This window comes from Myotis myotis, unplaced genomic scaffold, assembly GCF_014108235.1.
Source record: "Myotis myotis isolate mMyoMyo1 unplaced genomic scaffold, mMyoMyo1.p scaffold_m19_p_5, whole genome shotgun sequence".
Classification (NCBI taxonomy): Eukaryota; Metazoa; Chordata; class Mammalia; order Chiroptera; family Vespertilionidae; genus Myotis; species Myotis myotis.
The window spans coordinates 101,498,271-101,520,936 of record NW_023416357.1 but is presented as its reverse complement, the minus strand read 5'-3'; the positions used below and the strand labels follow the sequence as shown (position 1 = coordinate 101,520,936).

General features: G+C 51.3%; 1 long non-coding RNA gene across 3 annotated transcripts; it reads left to right on the top strand.

Annotated features, from left to right (window-relative positions):
- Positions 1 to 11,499: 11,499 nt before the first annotated feature.
- LOC118656870 lies at positions 11,500 to 15,558 on the top strand. Of its 3 annotated transcripts, none has more exons than XR_004967729.1 (5): positions 11,500 to 11,633; positions 11,972 to 12,144; positions 13,641 to 13,704; positions 15,034 to 15,138; positions 15,381 to 15,558. It is a non-coding gene; the product is annotated as an uncharacterized LOC118656870 (long non-coding RNA). The 3 variants fall into 3 exon arrangements; XR_004967731.1 differs by having other exon boundaries at positions 11,516 to 11,633; positions 12,039 to 12,144; XR_004967730.1 differs by having other exon boundaries at positions 11,619 to 11,633; positions 11,946 to 12,144.
- The last annotated feature ends 7,108 nt before the right edge of the window (positions 15,559 to 22,666 follow it).

The following is a 22,666-nucleotide window of genomic DNA, read 5'->3' as shown; positions in this document are numbered from 1 at the left end:
TTCGATTCTGGTCAAGGGCATGTACCTTGGTTGTGGGCACATCCCCAGTGGGGTTTGTGCAGGAGGCAGCTGATTGATGTTTCTCTCTCATCAATGTTTCTAACTCTTTATCCCTCTTCCTTCCTCTCTGTAAAAAATCAATAAAATATATATATTTTTAAAAAAGAAGTTTACAGTCTTATTAAACTAGGTAAAACAGATAAAGCCATATATTCTGAATGGTATACACTAGTTTTCAGTTTCCCCACCTGCAAAATGGAGCCGTTAGACAAATATGACCATTAGACAAGTATGCTTGCCATTAGTAGGAAACCATGAACACCTTTCTCACTGGGTTCTTTAGTTTTAGGACTCTTCCTTCAGAGACTATATCTTGGTCACTCGGAGTCTGTACCACTGGCTTGTGGAGAGTTTTCTCCTGTTCTGGCAGATGCCTTTCTCCCCAACGTGCTCCTCCTCCTCCTCATTCCCATCTGGATACGTAGCATTGTTATCCAAGCCAGAAAGCCAGCCGTTGGCCCCACTTGATGTCCATCTCCAGTTAACCCTGTGACATGGCCTCCACAGCCTCTCCCTCACCCTGCCCTCGGTATCCCCAGCTGCTGCTGTCCAAACCTGGGCCTGGACTCCAGCACCAGCCTCCTCTCCAGGCCCCTGGCCGCTAAGCTTTGCTTCCAGTCTCATGGGGCCTCCAGAATGATTTTTTAAATTTTCCTTTGATGCTTTATTTGTATCCTGCAATGTGGTGGGTTGAATAGCAGCCCTTCAAAACTCGATGTTCACTCGGAACCTCAGAACGTGACCTTATTTGGGACAAAGAAAGGGCTTTGCAGATGCAATTAGTTAAGGGTCTCTGGATGAGATCATTATGAATTTAAGGGGGACCCTACACCCAGTGACTGGTGTCCTTATAAGAAGAGGAGACACAGGCACACAGGGGAGAAGGCCATGTGAAGGGAGGGGCGGAGCCCGGAGTGATGCAGCCACCAGCCAAGAAACCGAAGAGGCAGGAAGGATCCTTCCCTGGGTGCTCCTCTCCTGGAAGCACGCCCCTGCCTTTCCCTTTCCTTCCCCTTTTTACTTGCCCTCCCCCTCCCACCCCTCCCACCCCTCCGTGGAGTCCCAGGCACATCACAATTAGCTTCCTCACTCCCAAGCTCCAAAGGCCCTTCCTTTACCTCTATAACTTGCTTCCAGAGCCCATTTCTTTTAGGAATTACTTTTTCTACCTCTCTGATTTACCAAATAAATGTTCTCTTATAATTTGGGTTTGGGCTCTGAATTATTTCCTAGCCAGAACCCAAGTAAAAAAAAAGAGAAAAAGAGACAGGATCCTTCCCATGTAAAAACAAGAAAAGAAAAAAAAAAGAGAGAGAAAGGACCCTTCTCAGAGCCTTGGGAGGGAGCATGGCACCGTGCTACCTTGATTTTGGGCGTCCGAGGGTCTCCCAATCTGGGAGATAATAGATTCCTGTTGTTTTCAGTGACCCAGTTTGTGGTCCTTTATGATGGCAGCCCCTGGACACTGATACACACAGGTAGGCCGTGTTCATTGTGGAAAACATGATAAAATACAGATAAGTGAACAGAGAAGAAAAAAAAGTAAAGAAAAAGCGTACACAAACAATTCCATCCCCCAGAGACAGTCACTGTTAACATTTTAGCATCTATATTGTTAGAGTAATATTTCTAAAATGCAAACTTCTAAAATCTCTCCTAAATGCCTTTGGAATAAAATCTAAAACTCCTTAATCGGGCCTCCTAGAACACAGCCTGCTTGTCACCATAGTGTGTTGAAAAATCAGACGGAGGCCTAAAACCAGGACTACAGGCTTTATTAGAGGAGAAGCACCTGCCGGGCTGCCTCGCAACGGGAGGACAGCAGCACGTGCAGGGCTGGGCAGGCCTTTTGAGGGGCGGAATGGGAAGGGGTGGGGGGCTTAGTGTACTCGGCGCACGCTGATTGGTGGCTTACTGCATTGTCCATATAGGACAAGGGCTTAGGGTATTTGGCAGGTGTGGACTGGTGGTCCAATGTATAGTCCATATAAGGTACCTGGTTAGTCACTCAGGTATTTCTGGGCTGCAGGTTACGTCATACCCCACCCACCAGTTGGGGGAAGGGAGGACCTATCATGTGTGGGTTCTTGACTTTGTGTAGAAAAGATTTCACAACATGAGTCCAGGTGGCTTTTGAGAGTGTGTTTGTTAAAGCTGGGGACAGTGAAACAAGGGAGGGCTTAGGTAGGAGAAGCAACAGGAGAGGAAAAGTCAGAGGAAAGGGGGCCATGGAGACAGGTCCGGGGGGCTAGCCCAGCTTGAGCCGTCATTGCCCACCGCTCTCCTGGTTACAAGTCTCATGGGGTGCCCTAGAGTTTAGGAGAAAACCAGCAAAGACACAAGGCATGGACATGCTCTTTGGAGGGCGCACTGTGGCTCTTTTGTCTTGAGGCTTTTTATCTCTCTTTGGCCTGCCAGAATCCTAGGGGAGGTCTCAGGGGAGGGTCTTCACAGAATATTCATTAGCTTTGTTTTCTTTTTATTATTTTATTAATTTTTAACAGAGAGGAATGGAGAGGGATAGAGAGTTAGAAACATCGATGAGAGAGAAACATCAATCAGCTGCCTCCTGTACACTCCCCACTGCGGATGTGCCCGCAACCCAGGTACATGCCCTTGACTGGAATCAAACCTGAGACCCTTCAGTCCGCAGGCTGACGCTCTATCCACTGAGCCAAACCGGTTAGGGCTGTTTTCTTTTAAAAAAATTTTTTTTAATTGACTTTAGAAAGAGAGGACAGGAAAGAGAGAGAGAGAGAGAGAGAGAGAGAGAGAGAGAGAGAGAGAGAGAGAGAGAGAGACATCAATGTGAGGGAGAAATATCAATCGGCTGCCTCCTGCCCACCCCCTACTGGGGACTGAGCCTGCAACCAAGGCTGGTGCCCTGACTGGGAATTGAACCAGCGATCTTTTGGCACATGGGACAATGCTCAACCAACTGAGCCACACCTGCCAGGGCTCATTAGCGTTTCAGGTGTGTTCTTCAGTGTGTTCATTCATCCAAATGTGAGTATAGAGGGGACAGGGGTTCTTTTCTGGTCAGTTTCTTTTAAAAGAACGTCATTAAGAATGGTATTGAAAAAGGACCCAGGACCAGTCCATTCTGTCCTGAGAGGATCTGAAATTTGCTCCTCAGTGTCCTTGGTTACGGAAGGTAAAACCTTGTGACTCACACGCTCGCTGTAAGTTGCTCAGATTGTTTGGCCTGTTTCGTTGTATTGTCTCAGCTTCCCTGTTCCACTTGTCAGGGAATCTGCCCAGCTTCTTACCGTCCTGCCTCAGTGACTCCTGGGGCAAGGGTGAGTGCAGCCTCTCCCATTCCCACTTCTGACTCCTGGATCCGGGAATCCTGGAGCTGACATTGCTCTGGAAAGACAGACCATAAACACACACACAGAAACCCAATTCCCACTTCTGGGAGCAGCTCGGGGGCGCGTAAAGGCAGGGTTTGTGTCAGGAAAGCATCCTATTTCCTCCCTCTCCCCAGAGGGAGACCAGACCGAGGTGGGAGGGCAGCTCCCAGAGGTGGTGCTGTAGCACCCTCTGCTGCTGTGAGGTTCCTATGTCACCTCTTTATCTGAGGTCCCAGCTCCAGCCTGCCAGCTCCCACAGGCCTGAAACCATGGTCCTGGCCAGGCCTGGCAGCCTCCAGGCGCTGTGTGGGTTAACGGCGTGGCCAGGACCACGCAGCCTCAGCACAGGCGAAGCAGGGCACCTGGCAAGCAGAGCGTTTGCCCTCAAAGAAGTCTTGGATGCAGCTCCTGGAAGATGCCCCTGTTTCCGTGGCCAAGAAAGACCCTGTGAGGGAAGGCCTTCCCCTGGGCAACAGGGATGTCCCTAGTCTGAGCCTTTTCAGGCGTGGCCTCCTTCACCACACACCGTGGCCTTTGTGCAGCCCTCGCTCAGGCTGGCACTGTCCCCCCCACCCCCTTCTTCTCAGGGTGGATGCTCTCTGTAAGTTGGGGGTTTCTAGAGGTTATTTTTGTGTGTATGTTTTTGTTAATCCTCACCCGAGGATATTTTTCCCATTGCTTTTCAGAGAGAGAGAGAGAGAGAGGAAAAGAGAGAGAGGGAAAGGGAGAGAAGGGGGGAGAGAGAGAGAGAGAGAGAAACATCAATGTGAGAGAGACACATGGGGTGGGTGGGAAGGGAACCCGCAACCTGCAATCGAAGTGCATGCCTTTGACTGGGAATCAAACCGGCTACCATTCTGTGCACAGGCCGACACTCCAACCACTGATCCACACCAGCCGGGGGGGGGGGTTCTAGAGCTCTTAAAGCAGTAACTTTTATTTTCTTAGTGTTGGCAGTGAAAATAGCACCAGGTATTAGACCAGTGGAGTCAGACCAAACCTTGGTTCAGCAACCTTGGTACTTGAATTCTGGCTAAGAAAGATTCAAGACTCAAACTATAAAAGAAAGTTTATTTATGAAGTTAAAGAGGTAGAAGAAGTGAGCTGTAGAAGAAATGGGCTCAGGAAACAAGTTACAGAGGCAAAAGAAGGGCCTTGGAGCTTAGGAGAGAGAGAGGCAAGAAAACCATGCCTGGGGGAAGGGAGAGGGGAAGGGAGAGGGTGTGATCCGTGGAGAGAGCCCAAGCCGCACTCCAGCTGACATCTTAGGGGAGGATCCCAATAGAATATTTATCAGCTTTCCCAGTGTGTCCTTTCAGGGCTGGCGCCAGGGCAGGGGTCATTAGTCAACACAGCTGGTCCTGATGTCAGCCATAGTGTCGCTTGTCAGGTTTGGCTGCTTGTCTGGGCCTGGAGCTGAAACACAACTGAGGTCTAGGTGTATTTGATGCTGGTCAGAGCCTCATTGTCCTGGGGCCTTAATGCTTAAGGGCTATTCTCAGGCCCCCTTGTTTGTTCCCCTCCAAGGAGGTCTAACCTGTATGGCCAGCAACATGCCAGGGGACCAAAGGTCAGGGGAGTGTCCAAACCGAATGACCAGGGATAAGCTAGGGAAGCACAGGTCACCCTGGGGGCAAGGTTCTTGTTTTACCAGTTTCCCCCATTGCTCTGCACCTGGGGCTTTCCGCCCGGGTGGCTTTCTGTACCTGCCCATCATCCTTGCTCTGCTCATGCCTAGCTGCCTACCACATTAGGATTATTTTTACTCAGTCTCTTTAGAGAGGTTAGCAGTTGAAGTTTTTTTTAAAATATATATTTTCATTGATTTTAGAGCGGGAAGGAGAGGGAGAGAGAAATAGAAACATTCAATGATGAGAGAGAATCATTGATTGGCTGCCTCCTGCATGCCCCAACTGGGGATTGAGCCCACAACCCGGGCATGTGCCCTGACCGGGACCTATGAACCCTGACTTCCTGGTTCATAGGTTGATGCTCAACCACTGAGCCATGCCAGCTGGGCTTGAAGTTTTATTTCAGATGAATTCTAACTGCCAGGCTTGATACTTTTTATTTTAAAACTAGAGGCCCGGTCCACAAAATTCGTGCATGAGGTGGGGGCAAGGGAGGGTCCCCCTCAGCCCAGCCTGCACCCTCTCCAATCCAGGACCCCTCGGGAGATGTCCAAATGCTGGTTTAGGCCCCATCCAGGGGATGGGGCCTAAACCGGCAGTCAGACATCCCTCTCACAATCCAGGACTGCTACTTCTTTTTTTTTTTTAATTTTTTTTTTATTGATTAAGATATTAAATCTGTGTCCTTATCCCCACGTTATCCCCTACCCCCCCCCGACTCATGCCCTCTCCCCCACCCCTCCCTCCCCCCTCCCCCCGGTTGTCCATGTCCATTGCTTAGGCCTATATTCTTGCATATAAGTCCTTTCGTTGATCTTTCCCCCTTACCCCCACCGTCCCCTACCTTCCCTCCAGGGCCCAACAGTCCAATCAATGCCTCTCCGTCTCTGGATCAGTCCTTGTTCATCAGTTTATGTTGTTCATTACATTCCACAAATGAGTGAGATCATGTGGTGTTTATCCCTTAAAGAATATCCTTCAGCATTTCATATAATACTGGTTTGGTAGTGATGAACTCCTTTAGCTTTTTCTTATCTGTGAAGCTCTTTATCTGACCTTCAATTCTGAATGATAGCTTTGCTGGATAACGTAATCTTGGTTGTAGGTTCTTGGTATTCATCACTTTAAATATTTCTTGTCACTCCCTTCTGGCCTGCATAGTTTCTGTTGAGAAATCAGCTGACAGTCGTATGGGTATTCCCTCGTAGGTAACTGACTTTTTTTCTCTTGCTGCTTTTAAGATTCTCTCTTTGTCTTCTGCTCTTGGTATTTTAATTATGATGTGTCTTGGTGTGGTCCTCTTTGGATTCCTTTTGTTTGGGGTTCTCTACACTTCCTGGACTTGTAAGTCTATTTCTTTCACGAGGTAGGGGAAGTTTTCTGTCATTATTTCTTCAAATAGGTTTTTAATATCTTGCCCTCTCTCTTCTTCTGGCACCCCTATAATTCTGATGTTGGTACGTTTGAAGTTGTCCCAGAGGCTCCTTACACTATCTTCATATTTTTGGATTCTTTTTGGTTTTTGCTTTTCCGGTTGGGTATTTTTTGCTTCTTCGTATTTCAAATCTTTGACTTGATTCTTGGGATTCTCCTGTCTGCTGTTGGATCTCTGTATATTATTCTTTATTTCAGTCAGTGTATGCTTAATTTCTAGTTGGTCTTTTTTCATATCCTCCAGGGTCTCACTAAATTTATCAGCGGTTCCCAGAAAATTCTTGAAAAACCTTATAACCGTGGTTTGAACTCTATATCCAGTCATTTGCTTTCCTCTATTTCTGTCATTTGTGACCTGTTTCTTTGTCTCCGCATTTTTTATGCTTCCCTGTGTTGGTAGAGTGGCTTTGTGTGCTAGGTGTCCTATAGGGCCCAGTGGCTCAGCCTCCCCAATTACCTGAGGTGGACACTCTTGGTGCACCTCCTTGTGGGCTTTGTGCACAGTGTTGTTATAGTTAAGCCTTGATTGTTGTAGGTATCACTGGGAGGAATTGACCTCCAGGCCAATTGGCTGTGAGAATCAGCTGTGTCTGCAGTGGGAGAACTTCTGTGCTGAAGACACCCTTCTTGGGAAAGACTTGCTTCAGTGGGGCTTTGGTGCTCACTGAGTCTGCCCCCTGAGTGTATCACATGGGTCTGAGGAGATCTTCAGATTCCCCTTCCTTTTTTGGGGGTTTGGAGGTGCCCGGATGAGGCCCAACTGTGAAGCAATGCAAGCTGCTGGGGGGCCTTGAGCCTTCTCTTGGAAGTTCTGGGTCTGTCTGACCCAGCTGCAATTTGTTAGGTAATTTTCAGATTGCAAAGGGCCAGGGCATTCATATGCAAAAGCCTCTGCCCCAGCCTGGGTGGGGCGGGGTCTCAAGGAATCAACAGGGCAGAGCAAGCAGCTATGGCTGATCCTCAGCCTTGCCCTCAGGGGCCCTGAATCTCAGTGTCCTGGTAATCGCTGCAAGCGCCTCTGAGGGAAAGGCGCCCTCAAGTTCTGAATTCTGCCTGCTGCCAGACAGTCCAGTTTCTCCCCGTATGAGTCCTGGGTCCCCAGAGACTTCCTGGAAGTGGAGTTCAGAGCAGTCGGGAGCTTGTGACTCCCTCCCGATTCAAAAAGACAGCCACATCCTCAGGTGCCAGCCCCTTTCCGAGTGCTCGAGCCTCCGTACCTCTGCACTTTACTTCCGCAGCTCCTCTGAGTCTCAATGTGCTTTTCTCTTTCCTTCTAGTTGTAGAATTTCCACTCAGCCAGCCTTCCTGTAGTTCTGGATGATGTCTGTTTTGTCTTTTCGTTGTATTTTTGAAGTTGTTGTCAGAGGCAGCAATTTCCGGTGTTTACCTATGCCACCATCTTGGTTTCTCCCATATAGTTGTGGTTTTAATGTTGTTGTGGGGGCAGCACGTATAGGTTTGTACCTTATGTCGCCATCTTGGTTCTCTGGGACTGCTACTTCTAACGGCTCACCTGCCTGCCTGCCTGATCACCCCTAACTGCCCCGCCTGCCAACCTGATCACCCCTAACTGCCTCTGCCTGCCAGCCTGTTTGCCCCCAACTGCCTCCTTGGTGGCCTGGTCACCCCCAACTGCCTCCCTGATGGCCTGGTCACCCCACACAGCCTGCTGTTCAGTCATTTGGTTGCCCCTTACTAACACGCTGCCAACCTTGTTTCCCCACCCAGCCTGCTGTTCAGTTGTTCCTCCAGTTGTTTTGGTCGTGATGGCCCCTGGCTTTTTATATATTAGGATACTTGGGGGCAGGGGACCTGCTGAAAAGTAAAAGACCAATGAGTCAAAATCCCATCACTTAAAAATTATAAAATATGAAGTGGCATTCCCCTCAACTGGCCAGACCCTTCAGCCCCGCACTGCAGAACCCCCCAGAGGCACAGTGGGAGCTGCTCACTGGAGGGGCCACAGAGCACCATGCAGGCTGAAGGTGAAAGCAGTTTTTAGGGGTAAAATAGGCAGGTTTAGGAAGTTTTAGGAATTAGCGGTTCCATGGGGAGAACCACAAGGCTGCAAAGTTGGGAGCTGCCCAAAGGTGTTCATTCACAGAATAAGGGAGCAGCCAGGAGGTGTGCATTTACAGAGTAGAGGGAAGGAAGCCACTCACTCAGAGAAGGAAGAGGAGGCCAAAGGGAATAGAAAAACACAAGGGAGAGAAGAGGGGAACTCACATGGGGATTGAGCTCTGAAGCTGCTATAGACCAATCAGGGGGGATATCAGTACACAAACAACTGCAGCCTTAATAAACCTTAGAGAAAGGGACTTAGTGGGACTCTCTCCCCTTCCCCACATGGGAGTCTGTGCTTGTTTATGAATAAATTTCCACATTTTCCTATACAACCTTCTGTCCATGGCTTCATTCTTCGAATCCACCTAGACAAGAACCCAGGTAACCACCTTTGCATCCTGCCCAGTTTGATATTCGAGTTTCAAAGGTGCAACAGAAACATTTGTGGATGGAAGGAGTCGCATGCTAACCTGACAAGCTCAGGGAAGGCCTGCATGGCAGTCTTGCAAACTCAGAGACCTAAAGTAACCACAAAGGATGGTCTGAAATTAAACTTTTTAAAAAAAATATATTTTATTGATTTTTTACAGAGAGGAAGGGAGAGGGATAGAGAGTCAGAAACATCGATGGGAGAGAAACATCGACCAGCCGCCTCCTGCACATTCCCCACCGGGGATGTGCCCACAACCCAGGTACATGCCCTTGACCGGAATCGAACCTGGGACCCTTCAGTCCGCAGGCCGACACTCTATCCACTGAGCCAAACCGGTTTTGGCTATTTTATTGATTTTTTACAGAGAGGAAGGGAGAGAGAGAGTTAGAAACATCGATGAGAGAGAAACATTGATCAGCTGCCTCCTGCACATCTCCTACTGGGGATGTGCCCGCAACGAAGGTACATGCCCTTGACCGGAATCGAACCTGGACCTTTCAGTCCGCAGGCTGACGCTCTATCCACTGAGCCAAACCATTTTCGGCTGAAATCAAACTTGAACTAAAAGCAATTGTACATCCTAAGCCAGTATCTTCACTGACAAGGTCAACCTTTACCTTAACTGAGACTATCTGTCTTTTTGCATCTATAATAACATACTCTTGAAATATCTTGTAACTTGTAACTTCCCTTTTTCTGGATCCCTTGGGGCACAACCTAATGTGCTGGGTGCCAGGACAGATACCACAAATTCCTTCATTATCATGTTAATTGTTCCTGCACCCACCTAAGAATGTGTCCATCATTTTACTTTTTATCCAATCCCAGGCGTTTCCCCTGCTTTGCTTTATCCCTCCTCCTTACTCTATCACCAATGAATTTCATGTAATCCACCTACGTCCCTCCTTCAATTGCAATGTATAAATACAAATGTAACCTCGGGAGGGGAAACGAAGATGGTGGCATAGGTAAACACCGAAAATTGCTGCCTCGCACAACCACTTCAAAAATACAACTAAAAGACAAAATGGACATCATCCAGAACCACAGAAAGGCTGGCTGAGTGGAAATTCTGCAACTAGAAGGAAAGAGAAAAGCACACTGAGACTCAGAGGAGGTGTGAAAGTAAAGTGCAGAGAGATCCAACAGCAGACTAGAGGATCCCAAGAATCAAGTCAAAGATTTGAAATACGAAGAAGCAAAAAACAACCAACTGGAAAAACAAAAAGAAAAAAGAATCCAAAAATATGAAGATAGTGTAAGGAGCCTCTGGGACAACTTCAAGCGTACCAACATCAGAATTATAGGGGGGCCAGAAGAAAAGAGAGGGCAAGATATTGAAAACCTATTTGAAGAAATAATGACAGAAAACTTCCCCTACCTCGTGAAAGAAATAGACTTACAAGTCCAGGAAGTGCAGAGAACCCCAAACAAAAGGAATCCAAAGAGGACCACACCAAGACACATCATAATTAAAATACCAAGAGCAGAAGACAAAGAGAGAATCTTAAAAGCAGCAAGAGAAAAACAGTCAGTTACCTACGAGGGAGTACCCATAGGACTGTCAGCTGATTTCTCAACAGAAACCATGCAGGCCAGAAGGGAGTGGCAAGAAATATTCAAAGTGATGAATGCCAAGAACCTACAACCAAGATTACTTTATCCAGCAAAGCTATCATTCAGAATTGAAGGTCAGATAAAGAGCTTCACAGATAAGAAAAAGCTAAAGGAGTTCATCACCACCAAACCAGTATTAGATGAAATGCTGAAAGGTATCTTTTAAGAAGAGGAAGAAGAAGAAAAAGGTAAAGATACAAATTATGAATAACAAAAACATATCTATCAATAAGTGAATCTAAAAAACAAGTGAATAAATAATTTGATGAACAGAATAAACTGGTGAATATAATAGAACCAGGGGCATAGAAAGGGAGTGGACTGACAATTCTCAGGGTAAAAGGGGTGTGGGGAGTGCAGGAAGAGACTGGAGAAAAATCATACACCTATGGATGAGGACGGGGGGTGGTGGTAAGGGCAGAGGGTGGGGTGGGAACTGGGTGGAGAGAAGTTATGGGGGAAAAAAGAGGAACAACTCTAGTAATCTGAACAATCAAGATTTAATTTAAAAGAAAAAAAAAAGAAAGACATCCAAATTAGATAAGAAATTTAATAAAAGTAACCTTGCCACTCTGGAGCATTACCTCAATTCATTGAGGTTCTGCTTCCGGCAATTGTCAACAGTTTGGCTCAAATAAACTCACAAAATTTTTTACAGGTTTCAATGTTGTTGTTTTTTTCATTAACATCGGTTAAAGAACCATTTAGACAGCTGCCACTTTGGCCCGCATGACTTGCAGCTCCCTGGGGGCTACCATCTTGGGCTCTGTCTTACCCCTCCCCTTCCTCTGAATTAGCCAATCCTGCAATAATGGGAAGCCGAGCTCTGAGCCCTGACCAATAAAGTCAGAGTTCAGACTGAGGGGCAGGTCAGACCCCACATCAGGAAATAAAACCCCATCAGACCTCCCTTTCGGTGTGCTTTGCCCTTGATTTCCAGCTGGCAGAGCACCCTTCTGTGCAGGGGTAAATTGGCCTTGCTGATCCAGTTTCCAGTGTTTGCCTGATTCCTGCGACATTGCTGAGAGCATTTCTACCACTGTGAGCTTCCAGGGGAAGGGCCTTCGCTAAAAATGTTGGCTCCGGGGATTCTGAGTTCAGGATGGGGGCTGCAGTCTGTGGGGCAGGGACTGGACCTGGGGCTCTGATTACATAACAGGCTCGGGGTCCTCTTCAAATGACTCCGAATTATGGAATCTTTGGCCTCAGTCCCCACCACCCCCTGGCACTGCCCCTACTGTCTGGGGCTTCAGCTATATTTCTCCTCTAGGAGCCATGAGGCAAGCCTGCCCAGGCATTGATTTTCTCCCTTTGACCCTTGCCCTTAGTTGTCCTTAGTTGACTCCCAAAAAGCTATGTGTTAACTGCTTTTTCTTCAGAACAAGTGAAAGAGAAACAAAACAACTGAACCATAATCACCTCAGAAAAAAAGTCACATGATTTCAGGGAAACCACTGGATACACACCGGGAAGAGCGGAAAGCAAAGTCCCAAGTCTGTTTCTGGGTCAGACCAGCCAGAGCAGGAGGCGAGAGGTTGGTCTCTTTCTCAAGGTAAGAGCAGGGGGACGGGCAGGGGGTCCAGGGTAGGAGAGCTGCCTCACCAAGATGTGAGAGTCCAACAGGGGGTTCGTTATCTGGAACAGGGCGGCAGGCTCAGCCTCAGGGAATGGGGTCCTCAGCCAAGGGGGCCCTAGATACAGCAGGGAAATGATTTGCAGGCAGGAAGCAGATCTGCCTTCAGAAGGGGCAACTGAGGACAAAGGGTGAGAGCCAGGGTTACCTGACACCCTGGCCTTAGAATGTGTGGGGGGAGCTGGGCAGGGAGTGTCAGTGGGTCAAGGAACCCCAGCTGTTCCTTTCTCTGCACCCAGTGGGGTCACCCTCACCCCACTACCACCTGTCAGATGGCCACCCCCTCAGGTCCTCCCCAGATGTGTCCCAGGGCAGGTTCTTATCCATGGGTCCTGCTGGGAGCAGTGAGTTGGGGGAGGAGGGGTGTCAGGAATTCTGAGCAGCCAAAGGAAATAGCCTGGTGGACAGGGAAGGGGGAGGGGCTGCTGGTGAGTATCCCCATAGACCCCGGGAACAGAGGAGAGGGGCCCAGGGCCCCAGGAGCCAAGTCTGGGTTTTCAAGGTGTGGGTGGGGCACAGCTGGAGGGGCTGCAGAGGATGGGCAGGAGGTGGGGCAAAGCCTGGGCTGGTGGCCACAGGGGCTCCCTCAAAAAACAGTTTCCCACGGTGGGTGAGGAGACAGGGTGGGAAAGGCTCATCTGTCTGAATTCAAATAACAGACTCAGACACAGAGTCTGGCGAAAGGAGACTTTTAAAACTTTCTCGAGAGCAGGTGTCCGTTGGTGCAGGCTCACCTGAATTAGCTGGCACAGGCAATATTTATCCTCTTGTGAGAAAGTCCCTCCTCCAGTTCTTTGGCTGAGTATATGGAGTTTACATACTCTCCTTTAAATCACCTAGGTCGAATTGTGTCCTATTGGTTGTTTGTTTGTTTGTTTTTTTATTGGCTGAGGCATTTTCTACTTGTCTCCACCTCCCTTTGTCTACAGAATCTTCCTGGAAATTGTGCTACCAGCTAGCTGCACAGCTCTAATAATCTCTCCACACCTCCCCTACCACATCCTGTTTGCTCTGAGGAAATTCAGTAACTGACTGGCTACATGCTGTTTCTTTTCTATGAAAATGAATAAATCATAGAGGCATGTCTCCTACAACAGGAAGCCCCACCCAGGCTGGGGAGCTCAAAGGCAATGGAGGGTGGGGGATAGGTGAGCTCTCCCCCAGGCCTGCAGAGGAGACTCCTGAGCCCAAGGGAAAGCTTGGACCTAGGACTCCACAGATAACCCCCCATCCCTCCACCCCCAGAGAATGGGCCTGGTCCAGGGCCATTAACCCTCAGGTCTCTTGTTGTCCAGGTGATCCCCTCAGGGCTGGATCTGTGAGGTTGGACAGGCTTCCGCCTTGGAGCAGCAGATCCCAGAGGTTCTAGGGGAATTGGAGTGTGTGGGAAGGTGACTTGGATGTTCTCCCCACAGGTGTGAGCTCTGATTCCTTGAGAAGATGGCGGAAGGAAAACATCACTCATTGGTCCTCTGTATGGTAAGATTCAGCCAGGCCTGGCCATGCCCAGCCACCAGTTACTGGGATAAAAACAGGACTCTGGTCATTTCCCCCACTGACAGGGTGCACCCAGGACAACTAAGGGCCTATAAGGGGCCCACTGCTTCCCCCTGGGCTAAGACCCCAGTATCATGGAATGGGGTATCTCAAGCGACAGGCCAGTTCTCAGAGGACCCAGGTGATAGGGGCAGAACTAGAATATTGGGGACCAACTGAAATTGTAAGAAACATTAATCATGCTCTGTTAACCGTGATTGTTTTGTTCTGATGAAATAAGGCCCATTCTGACCTGGCTGGGAGATCACCTGGAAATGCAGCCCATCCTCCCCCACCAGGGAGCTGCCTATTATCATGGAGAGACTAACAACCTAGTTGTAGAAACCAGAGCCTGGAGCCCTTCCCATATCACCAGCCCTTTGAAGACCCCCTGCCTTTGCAGATGCTCAGGCCTTTGCAAATCTCCAGCCTGTATTACCTGCAAACTGCCCATTTGGCATACCCTTGCCTACTTCCCCATGCAATCTTTGTCCTTCTACCCAATATAAGCAGCGGGCTTATGGTGAGGTGCAGAGCAGATGTTTGGGGATGACCTGCTGCTCACCAGCACTGCCAGGAATATTGGAATAAGCGCTCTGCTAAATTGGCTCAGGGAGTGACAGGCAGCACAGACCCACTGGTTATCCGGTTACACAGGGACCCCTCAGCCTCCATCACCTGCTGGGGTGTCAGAAGGGCCACATCCCCCAGAGCCTGAAAGACCCTCAAACTTTTTAAACAGGAGGCCAGTTCACTGTCCCTCAGACCGTTGGAGGGCCGGACTATAGTTTAAAAGGGAAACAATGAACAAATTCCTATGCAGACAGTAGCGACAAAAACACCCGGTAGGCCGGATAAATATTTTTGGCGGGCCTCATGTGGCCCGCGGGCCGTAGTTTGACGACCCCTGCTCTACAGTGTGCCCAGCTCACCCTGTGAGCAGCTCCACTGGCCACTTGCTTTCTCCCTCCAGCCCAGGGGGTGGAGAGTGCCATCCCCATGACCTATGAGGTGGCAGCGCCCAGAGGGCCAAGGGCCATCCTGAGGCCACCAGTTGCTCACTACAGAGGGTGGAGCAGAGCCAGCATCTGCCTTGAAACCTATTCTTCCCACTGAGCTCAGTGGATGGGGCTATCTTGAGTGTTCCTCTTCCCCCTGGTTCCACCCATCCTGTCAGCCGGAATCCTGAGCCCCATAGTTCCCTCATTGTCTCTATCCTGTGGGGTGAGCCTGGGGTCACAGGTCACCCTTCCCCTTTCTTCCTCCATATAGGGACTAGGTGGTCTGAAAATGTGGGCATCGGGGTCCTGTGCGCTTGTGCTATCCGTGGGCGCAGCAGTAATACTCCTAGGAATCGGCGTCACCTACTTGACTAAGGTCAGAGCAAGCCTGGGATTAGCATCTGGGGAGGTCTGGGGGTTGCTGGGGGTAGGGTTGGGGGCCGCATTTGGTAGGAGGGAGGGCTGGGGATGGTTTGATGGAGGCACAGTTCAGATCCAAGAAGGTAGTTGGGCCCTCCATTGGCCTGGAGGTCTGGCAGCCCCTTCAAACTGACTGCCCATACCCTCCTCCCATTGTCAGCTCTGGGCCCTGTCTGACACACCCACCTTCTCTTGTAGGCCAGCGAAAAGAAGACCCAGAAAATGTATTATTGACAGGAATCCTTTCCAATCACCTGGCCAGAAGGAGAAGGCTCCACCTTCTTGGGGAATGTGTGAAGCAACATGCTACACACAGCTTATATTTTGAGTATGAACAAAGTCAACTTTTGAGCAAAATAAAAATTAATTAAATACACATTGATTGAGTGCATTCTGTGTGCCTGACTCTTCCAGAACGAGACTCTTTATCCCAGGATTTTGGGTCCTTTGAGACCCAGCCCTGGGGCCTCTCCACACCCAATCAGCCCCACCTGGCCCTCCCCCAGGGCTGCCTGACCTGATTCATCCTTCAGACCCAGGGCGGCTGGCTCTTCTGGGGCCTCCTCGGGGCCCGAAAAGGGAAAGTCACCTCTGTTTCTCCTCTACAACTCTCACAGTCCAGACCAGCTGTGGGATTTCCCCACCAAGCTATTTCCAGTCTCTGTGGACACCGACTTTGTTTCCTCTGATTAACTCAGTTCTGACACCAACAGGAGTTATTGAAGACCCCACAGGTTAAGGGTTCTGTCCCACCAATCTGCCCCAACTTCACATGCCAATCCCAGATAATGGGTCCCAGGTTACCCACAAATTTTTTTTTCCAGGGATTTCCACAACTTTTCCTTGGGTTCAATAATTTTCTAGAAGGGCTCACAGAATCCAGGAAAATGGGTTAGATCATTGGTTTATTATAAAGGACTAGTGGCTCGGTGCACAGGGGGTGGGGTGTGTACCTCAGCTGGCCAGCATCCTCTCCAATCTGGGACACCTCAGGGGATGTCCATAGCGGATTGGGCGTAAACCAGCAGTCAGTCATCCCTCTCTCAATCCAGGACCACTGGCTCCTAACCGCTCACCTGCCTGCCTGCCTGATCACCACTAACCACTCTGCCTGCCGGCCTGTTCGCCCCCAACTGCCCTCTCCTCCGGCCTCATCACCCCCAACTGCCACCAACTGCCGCCCCCACAGGCCTGATAACCCCCAACTGCCCTCCCCTGCTGGCTTGATCACCCCTAACTTCCTCTGCCTCGGCCCTGCTACCATGGCTTTGTCTGGAAGGACATCTTGAAGGTCTCTGGGATGGTCTCCTGGTCTAATTAGGATACTACCTTTTTATTAGAATAGATATGACACAGGCCCTGGTTGGGTGGCTCAGTTGGTTGGAGCATCACCCCATGCACCAAAAGACTGAGGGTTCAAATCCCAGTCAGGACACACACCTAGGTTGTGAGTTCCATCCCCAGTTGGGGTGCATACAAGAATCAACCAATTGATGTAGGTGATTCTCACATTGATGTTTCTCTTTCTCTCTCTCTCTCAAATCAATAAAAACATATCCTTGGGTGGGGATTAAAAAAAGTGGTGAAAGAGATGTATAGGGCATGGTACTGGGGAAGGGACTAGGAGCTTCCATGCCCCCTATTCGCACGCCACCCTTCTAGCACCTCCACACGTTCACTAACCTGGATGCTCTCCAGATCCTGTAGTTCAAGGATTTTAATGGCAGCTTCAACATATAGTCACCATCAACCCGAAAGGATGGGAGGATGGGGTTGAAAGTACCAAGTCATATATCTCTATCTCTACCTCTACCTCTATCTCTATCTCTATCTCTATCTCTCTCTCTCTATCTCTATCTCTATCTCTATCTCTATCTCTATCTCTATCTCTATCTCTATCTGTATCCCTATCTATCTATCTATCTATCTATCTATCTATCTATCTATCTACACACACACACACACACACACACACACACACACACACACACACACTCTAGAGGCCAGTGCACAAAATTCATGCACGGGGGCAGTGGGTTCCCTCAGCCCTGGCTGCACCTCTCCAATCCCAGACCCCTTGGGAGATGTCCGACTGCCAGTTTTGGACAGTTAGACATCCTCTCACAATCCAGGACTGCTGGCTCCTTACTGCTCACCTGCCTGCCTGCCTGCCTGATCACCCCTTACTGACCCCCCCCCCCCCCCCCGCTGACCTGGTCACTCCTAATTGCCTCCCCTGCCAGATTGGTTGCCCCTTACTGCCCCCTGCCAGCCTGGTTACCCCTAGCTGCCCCCTCCATGCTGTCCTGCTTGCCCCCTGCTGGCCTGGTGGCCCTTCACTGCCCCCACTGCTGGCCTGGTCACCCCAAACTTCCTACCCCATGCCTGCCTGGTCTCCCCCGAACTGCCCTGCCTGCCAGCCTGGTCGCCCCACACAGCCTGCTGTTCAGTCGTTTGGTTGTCCATCACTAACCCCCCTGCCAGCCTTGTTGCCCCACCCAGCCTGCTGTTTGGTTGTCCATTAAGTTGTTTTGGTTGTGATTGTAAGGTCGGAGAGAGCCCAGGATCAGATACATGCAGACATGTGATGAGACAATGGACTCCCCTGGAATTTCTCACAGATCAGCGTGCCAGACACAGATACTGGCTTCTCCAAGACCCCCAAACAGATACTGACTCCTTCCTGAATACTTTGTTGACCCTCTGCAGCTGAAACTTCCTCAGCTGAATACCTTAGCTCATGTCCCTGCCCCTCACCCAACCGCAGTATAAAAAAAGCGCCCCCCTCCCTGTTGGCGTGAATCCACGTGCCCTGTCCTTGGGGTATGTGGGTCTCCCGGGGATGCAGAATAAACTTTCCTTCCTTCCTTCCTTTTCTGATCAACTCTCTTTATTTCCTTCGCTGCCTCCTGAGCCACCTGACCTAACATTTGGTGCCTTGAAACCTGGGTGGCGCGAGCACCCCATTTGGCCGTCCCTCCACGGCTCGGGGTGCCCGCCTCTCCCTCCTCGTGGCTCTGGACCCATCAGGACCTCATCTCTTCAGCTCAGCATCTTTTCCCAGTTTGGCAGCATCAGCGGTGAGTCCCGCCCACACTCGTGCCGGTCCCATGTGGCCGCCCGCCCGCTGGCATCTCTGTCCGTAAAATGCGGCCGCGTCAGGAATTGCCTTTTCCGGACCTTTCCAGGAAGGCTCCTTCAGACCTGGGAAGGTAGCAGGGATGCCTCTACCCCGCCCACGGTCCCTCCGTCCGTCCATAGCATGGGTTAAACCACTGGGATGCCAGCCTTTAGCCCCGCTACAGGCCACGGGGATCAAGCACAGGGGGAATCCAAATTCCAAACCTGACTTGAGCACACCTCTAGGGTGTCGGCTTGCCAATCTGGCTAAACATGGGGCCTGTCCCGGACCTGTGTCCTTTTTCTGTAACGTAGCATGGCCTCAGTATGAAAACGGAACCCTGACTTTACCGTCTTCACCGATCTCAGTAATTTCTGCCAGCGAACTGGGAAATGTGCCCAAGTCTCTCTCTCTCTTTCACTGAAAAGTGCTCCCTCTCTCTGCTGCGTCCCCGTCCCTCCCCCGAAAGTTCCTTCCACGTCTCTCCTCGCCCTGTCCTCCCTCATCCCTCCGGGCTCTCTCTGCGCTGCCGCGCAGTGCACTACCGAGCCCTCAGTGTGTGTGGTATGTGTGTGTGGGAGTGGGTTCATGTGCTATGTGTGGGTGGCGGCGCCAGCGCCGGCACCGGCGCCATCATCATCATCGTCTCCGCGTCCTCCCACTCCCCTTCACTGGAGACCACTGCAAATTCCCCTCGGCTAAAGCCACTGGCTTGGTGCCCCTGTCCGTCAACACCCTCTCTCCTCCTCCCTCCCTGCCAGACCCTCCTCCAGCCATGCCTTCTCTGTCATTAACTACTGATCCTGCCTCCCGTCTTCCGCCCTTACCTGCTAACCCTGCCTCCCCTCTTCTGCCCCCCCCCCCCAATGGCGGCCGGAAACTCAAACTGCTTGAAGACAACCCGCACCCCTCCATGGCGCTGCTGCCACGTGGTCGGTCCGTCTGCCTGCTCTGCCCCCACCACCACCGCCATAGCCGCTGCAGGAGCCGGAAACTCAAGTCGCCGGGACAGCAACCCCGCCCCCACCCCCACCTGCTTCCCCAGTCGGTACACACACACACACACACACACACACACATGTGCGTGCGCGCATCCGCAGGCTCCACCTTCCTTCTGTCCCTCCTCCCCACTGCCCCGCCCCCGGGAGGTTGCGGCTTTTAATCCAGTGCCTTAGACCGCTCGGCCACGCTACCCAGATGGTTGCGGCTTTTAAACTCAATTGAACTGCAGCTGGTGTCTTTCTCCGCCAACCCCTCTGAGTTCATCAAAGAATTCTGGTGTCTCTCCCACGCCCACCCAGGCTGCCTCTCCTGCTCTCTCCCCTTCCCTTACAGCCCTGCTGTAGAATCCTGTACCCCACGCAGTGCCCTCTGTAAGTTCTAACCACCCGCCTTCCTCTGTGCGATCCGCCGAAACTCTGCCCCCATGACTGCCAGCACTTTAAATTCACAGGTGGTGGGCCAGTTACCTTTGGGAGGAATTCCTCTTCTATTTCTGTGCCCATTCTACCCCTGAGGGAGGCAGCAGGGACTGAGGGCATGGTCTGAATCTATGCCCCCACTCTCTAACTGACCTTTAAGGTCTTTACTGGTCCTTAAACCCCTGTCTGAGATCCAGTGAACACAGCCTGTAAGATTTTAATGCCGGTGGGAGCAGGCACAGTCAGAATGGCAAGCCTGCCTTCGACAGAAGGTACACCTGCAGACACGCCTTAGTTGTGGCCCTGAGGTCGACGGCAGCCGCCATGGCCCCAAGGGGGCTGTGAGCGGTGGGGGTACAATGAAAGAAACGCCACCGGAGAATGATTCAAATGCGGAAATGAAGGCCACTGGGCAAAGCAGTGCCCCCGGCCGCCGGCTCCAACCAAGCCCTGCCCGGCATGAGGCCAAAGCGCCACTGGAAGAATGACTGCCCCTGGAAAGGTGGCGGGCCCTCTGCACCCCAGTGTGGAGGGGCCGCCCTTCAAGGTCATGACCCGCTGCTGGCCATGCTGGGACGGACTGAAGACTGAAGGAGCCTGGACACGACGACCCCCATCACCCTCGCCTAGCCTCGGGTCACAATGAAGGTAGTGGGTCACCTTCCTGGTTAACACGGGAGCTGCCTTCTCTGTCCTGCCCTCCTTTTTAGGGCCCCTTTATCCTTCCAAGATCTTGGTCATGGGTATTAATGGCAAATCCACCTGCCCGCTGGCCACCGGACCCCTTCCCTGCCTCCTTGATGATAGCTTAGTCATGTTTTCATGCCCCATACCCCTGTTAGAACGAGATATCCTCACCATCCTAGCGGCCACTCTTCCCTTCAGCCTCCCTGCTCCTTCCAATCCTGGCCCCCTCCCTTTACAGGGATGCTGATTCCCCACTGCCACGCGTCCCGTTATGGGGCCTGTTGTCCCAGACCAGTCGCCTAGCTCAGTTTTCGCCTAGCTCAGTTTTCGCCTAGCTCAGTCTTCGCTGTGAAAGCCTTATCTTCTTATCTCCTCCACGACTGTGACCTCCTCTGAACTGAAAACTGCTCTGACCTCGCCCCATCCCCCTCTACCCCTCCCAAAGGAAAAATGCGGCAGTTTTAAAATCCAAGCGGCTAGAGGCCTGGGAACAGGCTGCTCGACCTGCTCCCTCCCTCCCCCCGCCTTTTCTCCAGTCTCATATCCAGATCCCTGGCTTCCACTGCTCCATCCCTTCCCTTTTCCCTTGGATAACAGCCCATTCTAACATTTCCTCCCACTTTCACTGAAATACCTACCTCTCTCAGGCTCACCGAGTGCCTCTCACCATCCCCGAAGAAGATTCCGTGACACCATCCAGGACCGGATGACTCATCATTCCTCACAGGCTCTTACCTGGCAAGGGACCCTCCAGTTTTGCTCAGGTTTTTTAATATTTTCAGGTGAAACGGACATGGAATGATGAGGGAGAGCCGACCGACCAGGACTCCCAAGGACCAGCCCTTCACCCTGGTGACTCGGTCCTCCTTAAGAACCTAATCACAAGCCTTGGAGCCTAGGTGCACGGGACTTCACACTGTAATCCTCACAGCCCCCACTGCAGCCAAGCTGCTTGACGACCCCAGCTTGACGACCTGTCCTGGCACCACCTCTCCAGACTCAAGAGGACCCCGGAGCAGCATGACTTCTATAAATGTGAGGTGTTGGGCCCCACTAAGGTCCTGCTTAACCGCCCTCCCACTCCACTTTCTCCTCCCGGCCCTGAGCAACCTACACCCACCCCCACCCGCTTATGTGTGGAGGTTCCAGGTCCATGAAACCCACTACCAGAACGGCAAACAAGTCACCTGGCAGGTAGGATCTCAGGACTGCCCTCTGTTCGGATGTCAGACAAAGATCCAGATGGCTGACGACATCCAGTGTCCAATACTGGCCAAACCTATGTCTGTTTTGCTTACGACCAGTGGCACCCAGACAGGTGTAATCAAGGGGTTGCCCCTCTCCTTGTTGGCGTGAATCCACGTGCCCTGTTCTTGGGGGTACATGGGTCTCCTGGGGATGCAGAATAAACTTTCCTTCCTTCCTTCCTTTTCTTTATTTCCTTTGCCACCTCCTGAGCCACCTAACCTAAGAGTGATGACCCCTGGTTTTTTATATATTAGGACTAGAGGCCCGGTGCATGAAATTCTTGCACTGGGGGGTGGTGTTCCCTCAGCCTAGCCTGCCCCTCTCACAGACCAGGAGCCCTCAGTGGATGTCCTACTGATGGCCACAGTCTGGCAGCAGAGGCTCGGAGCAGGCATCCCGTGTGTGTGTGTGTGTGTGTGTGTGTGTGTGTGTGTGTGTGTGTGTCTGTTTGCTAGGGCCTGCCCCCAGCCACGCCACGTAGGCTCGAAGCAGTTGCCGTGTGTGTGTGTGTGTGTGTGTGTGTGTGTGTGTGTGTGTCCCCACTGGGGGTCTGCCCCCAGCCACATTGGAGGCTCAGAGCAGGCACTGTGTGTGTGTGTGTGTGTGTGTGTGTGTGTGTGTCTGCTGGGGGCCTGCCCCCAGCCACACTATGGAGGCTTGGAGCAGGAGCCCCTCTGTGTTGATCTCTCAGGCTCCTGGCCTCCACTGCATGTTGTACTCTCCCTTGAGCTATGGCCAGGATGGGGGTGCTGCTTGCAAGCCAGGCTCTCCTGCTCCCAGATCCCCATGGCAACCGGGGAGCAGGCCCAGCTGGGGGCTGCCTACAGGCCGCACTTTTCTACTTACCGACGGCCAGATCACCACAGTGACCCAGGGCCCAGCGGTACTTTACTGCTCTCCAATAGTCATAGGATCCAGGCTGGGGGCGGGGCTTAGCAGTGTGGGGCTTAGGTGGCACAGGGGTCCCGGCTGGAGGCTCAGGTGGCACACAGGGGTCCCGGCTGGGG